The sequence below is a fragment of the Macrobrachium nipponense genome, chromosome 23, assembly GCF_015104395.2.
Source record: "Macrobrachium nipponense isolate FS-2020 chromosome 23, ASM1510439v2, whole genome shotgun sequence".
NCBI classification, from domain to species: Eukaryota; Metazoa; Arthropoda; class Malacostraca; order Decapoda; family Palaemonidae; genus Macrobrachium; species Macrobrachium nipponense.
This window is the reverse complement of record NC_061090.1, coordinates 75,643,927-75,657,244: the sequence shown is the minus strand read 5'-3', so window position 1 is coordinate 75,657,244 and position 13,318 is coordinate 75,643,927.

Here is a 13,318-nt window from a genome sequence, read left to right as displayed (position 1 = left end):
TTCTTGTTGTTTTCTGAAGTCGCTCACTAAACGATGGATACTAAGTTTGCTTGAAGAATCTGTTTGCTTTCGTCGTCGTTGACTTCTGATATGATACATTATTCGTTATTTCTTCGGAAGACATTGAAGAGTTTCTTGTTTTTTTCTGAAGTCGCTGCCACCAATGAAAGGGCTGTTGCCTATATAATAAGGCGCCCTATGAGGTTATGTTAGACTTGCGATAATCTTACGCTAAGTCGGTTGGTTATGCACTTCCATACTCATTGGAGTTTCTTGAGGTTTGATGATAACTTTCGAAGTCGGTATCTTCTTTGGTTATGACGACGATGTGTTAAACTCATGATGATATCTTCTTTCTGAATGTGAGGTTTTCCTAGTAGAAAAACAATGAGTACAAAAAATAGTTCTATTCTCTGAGATTACATGATGAAGATCAGAGAAAATTTGTACAGGTCTGCCAATGATGATGGCTATTTCAAAATCTACATGATGAAAGCTTAGGTAAAAAGATGCAACAAGGTTCTTCTAATGACGATGGCTTGATCGCTTCTGCCAATGATGAATGGCTAATTCAACTCTACATGATGAAGCTTAGGTAAAGATGTACAGGTATTCTAATGACGATGGCTGATCGCTTCTGCCAATGATTGATGGCTTAATTCAACTCTACATGATGAAGCTTAGGTAAAGATGTACAGGTATTCTAATGACGATGGCTTGATCGCTTCTGCCAATGATGATGGCTAATTCAACTCTACATGATGAAGCTTAGGTAAAGATGCACAGGTCTTCTAATGACGATGGCTTGATCACTTCTTCCAATGATGATGGCTAATTCAACTCTACATGATGAAGCTTAGGGTAAAGATGCACAGGTCTTTCTAATGACGATGGCTTGATCACTTCTTCCAATGATGATGGCTAATTCAACTCTACATGATGAAGCTTAGGTAAAGATGCACAGGTCTTCTAATGACGATGGCTTGATCACTTCTGCCAATGATGATTGGCTTAATTCAAACTCTGACTACCATCTCGGTTACAATCGTAAAGGAAGCAGACAGTAGCTCGAACATATGAACATACATACAGATGACACAGATTACAAATCACGTAGGCCGTTTGAATTATAGGTTTCGCGATAAGTTGTCTCAAGCTGGAAGCTTGGACTAATGTTTTCAAAACAAATGAATGACCACAGGTGACGGCACGTCATCTTAGCCTACTTTATTGTATACGTCATCTTAGCATACTTTATCGTCTCTGGTCTGATCACATTCCTGCAAGCAATCTGGTTGACCTCTTGGAATATATATATGGAATAACATTCCATATTTTTATTATGTAACACTTACACACACACACACACACACACACACACACACACACACACACACACATATATATATAGATAATATATATATATATATATATATATATATATTATATATATATATATATATATATATATGCAGAAGCCAGGTACTATGTTGTACCTCTAAGTAAATGGGGATACAATCCACAATGAAGTAAAATCCTCTTGTAGTTTAAAATATATATCTTGTACAGGATAAAAGCTTTCGACCACAGTTGATGGTCGAAAGCTTTAATCCTGTACAAGATATATATTTTTAAACTACAAGAGGATTTTACTTCATTGTGGATTCTATCCCCATATAATATATATATATATATATATATATGATATATATATATATATATTAATATATATAATATTTATTTTAATACTAATTGTGAGCACTGCTTTTTATGCTTTGATAATTGTTAGTCTAAAAATATTTCTAAAAAAAGGTGGAACTGGAGAAGTGTTGCCGCAGGTAAAAATGCAAGGATACCGACCAATTGTTTATCTCTCCTCTTACGTCGCTGAAATACTTTATCACCTCCAATATTGAAAAGGGCCGTCTCTATAGAAGACAGAAAACGGAGTGTTTCTTGTGGATTCCATTAAAATCAAAGTTGTAAGGAGTAAGAAAATGAAAAAACTAAACGAAAAGAACTGGCACAATGTTGGGTTTTCTTGGGGATCGCCTGTTTCCTACGAACGCTTGCAATATTTGGATCAAAATTGTATAAAGTCTAAGGACGCCGTTTGCCCTATTTCACTTAGTTTACTCTCTCTCTCTCTCTCTCTCTCTCTCTCTCTCTCTCTCTCTCTCTCAATGAAACGTCCATAAGCTGTGGAGATCTAGTACCTGTACCGTACTTTATCATTTCAAATGTCTAAATTTTTATAAGCCCGTATACTCATTCTAAAGTCTAAGAGACACCAATACATCTCCGTAATTATAAGATATGGAAAAGAAAATTCGTCAGATCAAACTAAATACGACAAACATTACCAACGCAACATAAAACACACACACACACACAGAGAGAGAGAGAGAGAGAGAGAGAGAGAGAGAAGGGGGGGGGGGGGGTTGGTCTTTTAGACCAATTTTAGACCAAGACCGGACAAAGCTCTGTGTAGACGCAGTTCAGCAGAATTAATTTCAGCATGGAATGGAAAATGAATTATTTTGGAGGCTTCGCTTCCGAACAGCTGGACTTTATGACTTCCAAATCCTGGTTGGAATCCTACTGTTCTAGGAATTTACCCATTTCGCTGTGGAATTTTGCCTTCCGTCCTGCATCTTGGATATTATATTTAGAATATCTGTGGTTCTTTAACAAGCATACACAAACCCATGTCTCCATAGTAAATAATATAACCATATAAAAAATAACATATGCATATATATGTGTATGTTTTATATATCTATATAAATATACAATAGAATACTGTATACATACACACACATTTATACATATATATAAAGTAATCTTTCGGTGATCCGCTAAAATAGAGCCAAGCCCTCCCTACCTGATACGGGCAAATCCGGACGAGGTCAGATGAAACTCTCCTCCGGATGTATAACGGCAACTCTATAACCTTATTCGCTTACCCTGCCAATACCGCAAAACCATTAATGCTAAATATGCTTATAAAAAACGGCCACCGCACTTTAAACTGGAAACTTTATGCAAAATTGTATTAGCTAGGTTATTTACCCATATTTGTAATAATAAATGCTGTATAAATATACGACGTAAGATAGAAATTAACCTCTTTTTCTCTCTCTCGTAAATAACACAATATGGTAGATGTACTGTACATACAGTACGATACAGAGTAACACAGGTATTACTGTTTAACTACTTGGCCGAAGCAATTGAAAATATTCCGTACAACATTTAAAAACACTTTACATAAAAAAGCAAACCTCCGTTTCTTCTCTCATACGCAACATACAATCCAGTAGGTCTATATCATTATTACTCTTATTCACAACACGAACCCTATTCATTTAGAACGCGCCCACCAAAGGGGCCACTGGCTGGAAATCCAAGCTTCCAAAGAATGTGGCGTTCATTAGAAAGGAGTAACATAAGATAACGGGAAATACAGAAAGAAGAGATCAGTTATTAGAAAAGAAAAAATAAATTAAATAAATATATAGTTAAAATTGTAAATTATCAAAATTATCGAGGAGAATTGCAGTATTGCATTGCATCTTCGTATCATTCTTAATTTAAAAATAACTTATTCGTCTCACCCTAGTCAGAAATCTCAATGAAACTTGGGTGAACACTAAGTCTAGGATTTCCAGAAGACTAGAGATGGGGTCAAGCATTGTTAACTTCACACTGCGCATGTGCTAATGGCTTGGTTCGCCGTCAGCCGGGAATCTCGGGCTACAAAAAAGAAAAAAAAAAGTCAGCTGACTGCGACCTCAGTGCAACTAGCGCAATGTACAATTGTGACATCCGTGCGTCTGTCGGGGTGAAATTTCCTACATATGCAGTTGTACACTTTTGTTCGCAATGTCTAGGCTAATGTTTCACTAGGGCTACTGCATCTTTATTTTTTTTTGCGAAAGGCATTAAGACTTACTCCCGGCGCACATAACAGCACATACCGACATACGCAGGGACATGGAGACGTACGTAGCTGTGTCGTGAACAGGTTGGAATAAGTATTTAAAGAGCTGGTGGGAATTTAGCAATCATTCCCCTTCTAGATGCAGACAGACAGAGGAACAAGGTGGACACTCAGGACCGGCAATTTGTCAACCTGATTCTTGACAACTTCCAACACCCTGAATTAACACTGCCCACGGTAAATTTTTATAATGCTGTGCCATGGTCTTACTGACGATATTAACGTCCAAGTTTTCTCACCTCTGGTTGAAAATAAAAGACAGGATTTATCTAGTTCCGGGAACTACAGAGCAATTGCTTTAAACAGCGCTTTTTGTAAGTTACTGAACTATATTGTTATCGGCTACTTTAAAAGATTGTTTAAGTCTAATGATTTCAGTTTGCATGCAAGAAAAAGTTTTTCGACATCGCTGTGCACTTTTATGGCGATAGAGACGGTGCAGTATTGCGTCGCGGGGATCAAGTGCCCTGGCGACATTACTGGATTGTTCAAAAAGACTTTGACAGGATGCGGTACGAGAAATTGTTTGATATACTGATCAGCAAGGGATTGTTCCCCTTTGCTGTGCCCATTAGTCACCAGATTACTGATAACAGTGTATAACAATATTGAAGCCTGAGTTAAATGGAATGGTATTTATTCTGACAGATTCTCTATGCTTACTGAAATTAAGTTGTGATAAAATCTGATCCTATGTGCCCCTAACAAAAGTTTCATATTCAAATTTCTCGCGCACATCCTCTGAGGTTAATTTTTAAAACTTTATTAATAGGCAGGGGATGCAACGAAAGAACCCACTATGTAACTAATTTCTATATAAACTTTGGGTTTTTCAAGAAAATGTGACATTTTCCCATGAATGTGATTTACTTGAATTGTAATAGACTAATAACGCATCTGTTGCAGATGCGTTATTACAGTCACTTAGGGTTGAGTTTTAGAACGGGACAAAAACTGAGGTCAAGAAACAGCACTTTTCCATATTAGCATATTCTAAGGATGCAGATTATTTGACGACCTTAGAGTCATTATATATTAAAAGACTCGTTCCATCGTTAAACGGTGGCTGCTCCTCTGCTCAACTATATCTGGCATAGTCGTCTTTGGAGGTTTTTGTTCCTTCTTTGGCCATTCTATCTTCTTCCTCTGTACCTGAAGGTTGGTGTAACAGCAGTTGTTTTTACTTTGCCTCTAATTTTAGTCTTTTAATGTTTTTAATTGTCATTTTAAGAATCCTGTGTATTTTTAGTATTTTTAATGTTGTTATTTTGTCATTTTTCAGACTGATGATGCACATAGTCATGTGCGAAACGTTTCTCTATGAATAAATCTCTTAAAAACATCCATGTGTCTTCGGCATTCCTGAATTGATATATATATATATATATATATAGATATATATATATATACTACATATAAATATATATATATATAATATATATATATATATACATATATATATATATATATATATATATATATATACATATATATAATACATATATATATATATATATATATATATATATATATATATATATATATATATATATATATATATATATATATATATATATATATATATATATATATACATATATATATATATATATATATATATATATATATATATATATATATATATATATATATATATATATATATATATATATATATATATATATATATATATATGTATATATACTATATATATTATATATATATATATATATATTTATATATATATAATATAAGTTATATAACATTACCGTGATTCATATACATATATCGAGCAACAAAAGTCTTTTAATATCTAATTCGTTCTACTTCGGAATTAATATATTTTCATCTATGTTTAACCGAAGGGGAATTTTCTTGGCGATAATAGAATTGCTAAGGCTTCACTGCCAGTCCTGGAATTGAAGATGTCGATGGTTCGTGCCTGTCGGCCGGCAATTTTATTATCGCCTAGAAAATTCCCCTTCGGTTAAACATATATGAAAATATATTAATTCCGAGGTAGAGCGAATTAGATATTAAAGGACATTTGTAGCTCAATATATGTATATGAATCACGGTAATGTGATATAACTTATATAATGGCTACATGCGGGCAAAAGCACTACAACGCTACCGAGGACGAGGTGGGTTTGATGCAGTCTCCAAAACTTCAAATACCTGATTGTGATAGGTATTTGAGGTGGGAGGCGGCATAAACTTATATCCTCTTGCGGTGGCGGGGTGGGCTAAGGCTTCATGCCAGTCCTGGAATTGAAGATGTCGATGGTTCGTGCCTGTGGGCCGGCAATTCTATTATCACCTAGAAAATTCCCCTTTGGTTAAACATATATGAAAATATATTAAATCCAAGGTAGAGCAAATTAGATATTAAAGGACATTTGTAGCTCGATATTATATATATATATTATATATATATATATATATATATAATATATATATATGTACATATATATATATATATATATATATATATATATATATATATATATATATATATATATATATATATATATATATATATATATATATATATATATAATATATATATATATATGCACACTTATATATACAATTTATTACTCTTAGAAGTCACGATGTGTCCTTAATAACCAATGTCAGAAAAAAAGAAGCGAATATAAATCATCATAAGTAGTTTTATTTAAGCTAAATCTCATCCAGTTTTATTCCATCTCTGCAAGTCTGGATTAAATACATAAAAACCCTCAAAGGTTGGAATATCTATTTCCTTGACTGTCCATTTCCGATGGGAGAAGGGTAGAACTGAAAACGAATTCCTATTCAGATACAGATTTCTTACTGTATTCATTTACTGTATTTTAGTTTTGGGGATTTTTCAAATTGATTTCGTTAAAATTTCATTTCTATTTTATATGTATTTGAGTGTGAAGGTACAAATTTCCTTTATCGAATTCAAAATTGAATTTTTTTCTTTTCATTGCAGAATGGAAGTTTTGCCATATTGAGGGTTGTTTGCCAATCGTGCTCGGCTCCTTGTTATTACTAAATGTTTTTCATACTTTAGATATTATCCATTGGACTCTTAGTTAATAGAGTAGTAGATTTATGATTGAAAATAACGAAAATTCTATACAAAAAGAAAAACAGAGTGTAGATGGTGTTAGTTTTCTGACACAGTGTAGATGGTGTTAGTTTTCTGGTACTCAAGTGAACGTATTTACAAATTTAAACGTTTTCTGCTATGTTGAATAACAGAAAAGGAAATTATAAACGTAGATTCTATTCAGTTCAGATCCTCTGAAAAAAAAGGAGATTAAGAAAATGACTTTACAAGAATGTTCGCCCTCTAAAATATTTTAACTTTTCTTCTATTTGAATCATTTAATCTGCGTTACTCTTCAAGGGAAGAAAATACACGACCCAAATTCCTTCTTTTATTTTGCTTTTTATATCTAGTATATGAGGAAATATCTCCTTTTTTCTGAAGAAGAAATTTCCGAGAGCAGAGGTAAATAAGTATGCATTAATACATTTTCAGTTTCCCAATAATGTAGTTATTGGTAAGGATATATTTTTCTTGAGGCAACACTGTATATTGGTAATGGTGTGAATGGATGGAAGTCTATATTTTCACCAGAGGATAAAGGAAAATATCTGGAGCACCTTTCGAGGATTATTTTTATTGGAATACAAAGAAGTGAGTCATTTTATAAGAGGAAAGCTTAGAAGAACATTTTTATCCTTTCATATTTTCCTTATATCTAAAAATAATTGTATGTTCATTATCAAGTGTAATTCATTTTATTCTTGCACATATGCATATATATATATTTATAATATATATGAATATATATATGTATAATTGAATCACGAAAGTTAGGAACGTGATAAATCCATAAATAAAGATAAATGCCACGAAGGAAAAATAAACGAAGGAGTTCTGCCAAAGATCTTTCGACTTTAAAAGTCCTTTACTGAGCAGATACTGACATAAATACGAGAAAAGACAATACAGAAGGTTCGAATATAATATATATATATATATATATATATATATATATATATATATATATTCAATATATTTATATATATATATATATATAATATACATATATATATATATATATATATATATAGAGATATATAATATATATTCATATTATATATATATATATATATATAATTAGAATATATACATATATAATTAGTATATATATATATTATTGATTATATATATATATATATATATACATCTATATTATATATATATATATATATATATTATATATATATATATATATATATATATATATATATATATATATGTGTGTGTGTGTGTGTGTGTATATATATATATTTAACCCAAGATTCTTAATCTCGGTACTTATCAATAAGGTAGCAATGGATCCATGCGTTTAAGGCACTGGCAATAACATACAACATCCATTTCCTCTCACTCCAACACCAACAACCCCCCCCCCCTCGCTCCCCCCCCCCCTCTCTCTCTCTCTCTCTCCGCTCACACACACTTACTCCCCCCTCTCCATTACCTAAGGCCATTAAATCAGACTTGTGAACTTACAAAAATAACATTTATTTAAGAACAAAGCGTAAACTAAATAACTCAGGTTCTTAACAGAATTATTAAATGAAATGTTAAACTCAGACAACCCACTCCATATTTCTACTCCAATAATCCAACATTATCCTAGTCAGAAACCTGGAAAAAGTCACAACAGTCTAGTAACACCATGGAACATTAGTCAAGTTCCCATATCAATTAAGTCAGTTCCCCTTGTCTCAGAATCGCCTATAAAAAGACAAGAGAAGATATCGATAAGCACAAGATTACAAATGAAATCAAAAGATCATATGGAATAAAACATCTTTGAAATGAATATTCAAAATATAGACAAGCCACACTTTTGGTTAAAAATAAGTATGCTTACCCATTCAACACTGTATTCACAACACTTCTCTCAAAAAGTACTTTTGCAGAAGCCATCTTGGCTTCTGCCGCCTCTGTAAGGATCTTTCACCTTGGTTACCTTACACTCTCATATGTAGGGAAAAAGCTCGCACACACGCACGAACTCTCACACATTGTTCACGCCCCAGTAAACCCCCTATAACCAGTTATAGAAGTCACCTCTGTATCAAGCGCCCATAGCAACAGGACAGGCACTGATCTGGTAAGACAGCAACTTTGACATCACGCCACCAAAAAAGATATATCAGCATTCTCTAAGCTTGTCACCTCGAGCACTGTGCCGAAGGGAAGTTGAAATGATGACTCCCTACATTCTAAGAAAGTCACAGCACATCACCTTACAACGGTATTTAAAACATTATTAATTATATCCCTCTTTTATATATAACATATATATATATATATATATATGTGTGTGTGTGTGTGTGTGTATTTATATATATATCGGCAAACGGCAATCAGCAGAACAGTTAGATATTTTTTTATTATAAGAAACTTTTCGTGTTACTTAAGCACATCATCGGTCTCTAAATTAAAGAAAATGAAAAATAAATTATCAATTCAAAATACATGCTAAATTAAAAACAGCAATTACAGTCTTAAAGAGAATGCAAAAGAAGAAAACAAATAAATAACCCCATTTTGAAAAAGTGGAAGGTGAAATGAGACCATGAACTCACGCATGGCCAGAAAACACTCAGGCCAAGTGCAAAGGAGAAGACAGTTGGCATTTAAGGAGGTGAATAACGTTTGATAAACAAAGATTGAATGGTCGTAAAGTAGGAAGATTGTTTGGTAGTTCCAATAATGGAAAATGTTTCTTATCAATACTGACCTTGCACTTAGCGGCATGATTTCTAATGCTAGAAAATTCAGGGTTGGCAATAAGTAAGCCAATTCTGTAGCTGAAATCTAAGTGGCTGTAATACCGGACCTGCAACATTCTCCTTAACGAACCAATATAATTGCCTAGACATCTTGGGCATTCAAATTTATAAATAATGTTGGACCTCATAAAAGTCTGTAGCTTGTCCTTATAGGTAAAAAAGCCGCCAATCTTAAGTGGATTCATAGGAATTAAATTTAGTTTTAAGAAACCAAACTCCTTTTCAATAATTTGTTTAGCTTTTGATTTAAGGTCAGAATGGGTTTGTACGTGCGTACGTACGTTGTGATATATCCTTCGGTGAGAGTTATCGATGGAATTTTAAGGCACTGTGATTTAGTATCTATTCCTGAAAGGTTGAGCGGGGAAGCCGCGGGACTGTGCAAAATGGACATGGAGGTGAGAGTCATTGATTACTTTCACTAATACCTTCCTTTACAGTACTGTAAGTCGTGCAGTTGCAGTGAACCCTTTTCTCTCATGTATTGCTTAATACACGAGATTTATCACTATTTCATTTACGATTCTTCATTTATAAGATGTATTACTATTTCAGTCATGATGTATGTTGATGATATGTTAACTCTGTCGTCCGTTGTGAGCCGAACAATTATTAGTTCTGATAAGCCCTTATTGTATATTACGAAATGAAGAGACTATTTTATACTATGTAACTTTTGTTTTTTTAATTTGTGGAGCGAACATATCTGGGTTTGATGAGAGATGTCTCATTTTCGGTTTTACTTTTGGATTTACTTTAGTTGACCAATTCTTGTTTTAAACAATCCGTTTTCTATGTATCATATTCAATCGAGGGGTCTTGATTCACTTATAGTTAGATTAATTTAGTTTTTCTTTGATAGTTAGACTCTTGCTTATCCTTTGGAATAAAGTCTATTGTTGCTGTTATCTTGTATGATGGTTAGAGATTTCAGGTCGGCGTAGGGATTTTTCACATTTGCAATTAATTCATGATCCTCTTTTCCAGCCGAGAGCAACCAAATATGCCGAAGAGCAGCACCACTGTGCAACAAATGTGCCTCGCTGTCGAACTTATCAGCAGTTCCAGAGGTCCTTTATTCCTCACATTGTTGAACTGTGGAACAGTCTCTCTGAGGATATCGTGCAACTGAGATTTCAAAAGTTCTAGCGAAGATGCGATGCAGTACTGCAATTCTCCTTGTATTTTGATAATTTACAATTTTAACTATATATTTATTTAATTTATTTTTTCTTTTCTAATAAGTGATCTCTTCTTTCTGTATTTCCCGTTACCTTACGTTACTCCTTTCTAATGAACGCCATATTCTTTTGAAGCTTCGATTTCCAGCCAGTGGCCCCTTTGGTGGGCGCGTTCTAAATGAATAGGGTTCGTGTTGTGAATAATAGTAATAATGATATAGACCTACTGGATTGTATGTTGCGTATGAGGGAAAAAAAGGAGGTTTGCTTTTTTATGTAAAATGTTTTTAAATGTTGTACGGAATATTTTCAATTGCTTAGGCCAAGTAGTTAAAACAGTGATACCTGTGTTACTCAGTATCGTACTGTATGTACAGTACATCTACCATATTGTGTTATTTACGAGAGAGAGAAAAAGAGGTTAATTTCTATCTTACGTCGTATATTTATACAGCATTTATTATTAAAATTATGGGTAAATAATCTAGCTAATACAATTTTGCATCAGTTTCACCGTTTGAAGTGCGGTGGCCGTCGTTTTTTTATAAAGCATATTTAGCATTAATGGTTTTGCGGTATTGGCAGGGTAAGCGAATAAGGTTATAGAGTTGCCGTTATACATCCGGAGGAGAGTTTCATCTGTCCTCGTCCGGATTTGCCCGTATCAGGTAGGGAGGGGCTCGGCTCTATTTTAGCGGATCACCGAAAGATTACTTTATATATATGTATATATGTTTGTGTATGTATACAGTATTCTATTGTATATTTATATAAATATATAAACCATACACATATATGTGCATATGTTATTTTTTATATGGTTATATTATTTACTATGGAGACATGGGTTTGTGTATGCTTGTTAAAGAACCACAGATATTCTAAATATAATATCCAAGATGCAGGACGGAAGGCAAAATTCCACAGCGAAATGGGTAAATTCCTAGAACAGTAGGATTCCAACCAGGATTTGGAAGTCATAAAGTCCAGCTGTTCGGAAGCGAAGCCTCCAAAATAATTCATTTTCCATTCCATGCTGAAATTAATTCTGCTGAATTGCGTCTACACAGAGCTTTGTCCGGTCTTGGTCTAAAATTGGTCTAAAAGCCCCCCCCCCCCCCCTCTCTCTCTCTCTCTCTCTCTCTCTCTCTCTCTCTCTGTTTTATGCAGCGTTGGGTAATGTTTGTCGTATTTAGTTTGATCTGACGAATTTTCTTTCCCACGTCTTATAATTAGTGAGATGTATTGGTGTCTCTTAGACTTTAGAATGAGTATACGGGGATATCATTAAAAAATTTAGACATTTGAAATGATAAAGTACGGTACAGGCACTAGATCTCCACAGCTTATGGACGTTTCATTGAGACGAGAGAGAGAGAGAGAGAGAGAGAGAGAGAGAAGAGAGAGAGAGAGAGATCAAACTAAGTGAAATAGGGCAAACGGCGTCCTTAGACTTTATACAATTTTGATCCAAATATTGCAAGCGTTCGTAGGAAACAGGCGGATCCCCAAGAAACCCCACATTGTGCCAGTTCTTTTTGTTTATTTTTCATTTTCTTACCTCCTTACAACTTTGATTTTAATGGAATCCACAAGAGACACTCCATTTTTTTTCTTCTATAGAGACGGCCCTTTTCAATATTGGAGGTGATGAAGTATTTCAGCGAAGTAAGAGGAGAGATAAACAATTGGTCGGTATCCCTGCATTTTTACCTATGGCAACGCTTCTCCAGTTCCACCTTTTTTTAGAAGTATTTTTAGACTAACAATTATCAAAGCATAAAAAGCAGTGCAGTATCATAATAGTATATATATATATATATATATATATATATATGGGGATAGAATCCACAATGAAGTAAAATCCTCTAGTAGTTTAAAATATATCTTGTACAGGATTAAAGCTTTCGACCATCAACTGTGGTCGAAAGCTTTAATCCTGTACAAAGATATATATTTTAAACTACAAGAAGATTTTACTTCATTGTGGATTCTATCCCCATTTACTTAGAGGTACGACATAGTACCTGGCTTCTGCATATATATATATATATATATATATATATATATATATATATATATATATATATATATCTATATGTGTGTGTGTGTGTGTGTGTAAGTGTTACATAATAAAAATATGGAATGTTATTCCATATATATATTCCAAGAGGTCAACCAGATTGCTTGCAGGAATGTGATCTATCCAGAGACGATAAAGTATGCTAAGATGACGTATACAATAAAGTAGGCTAAG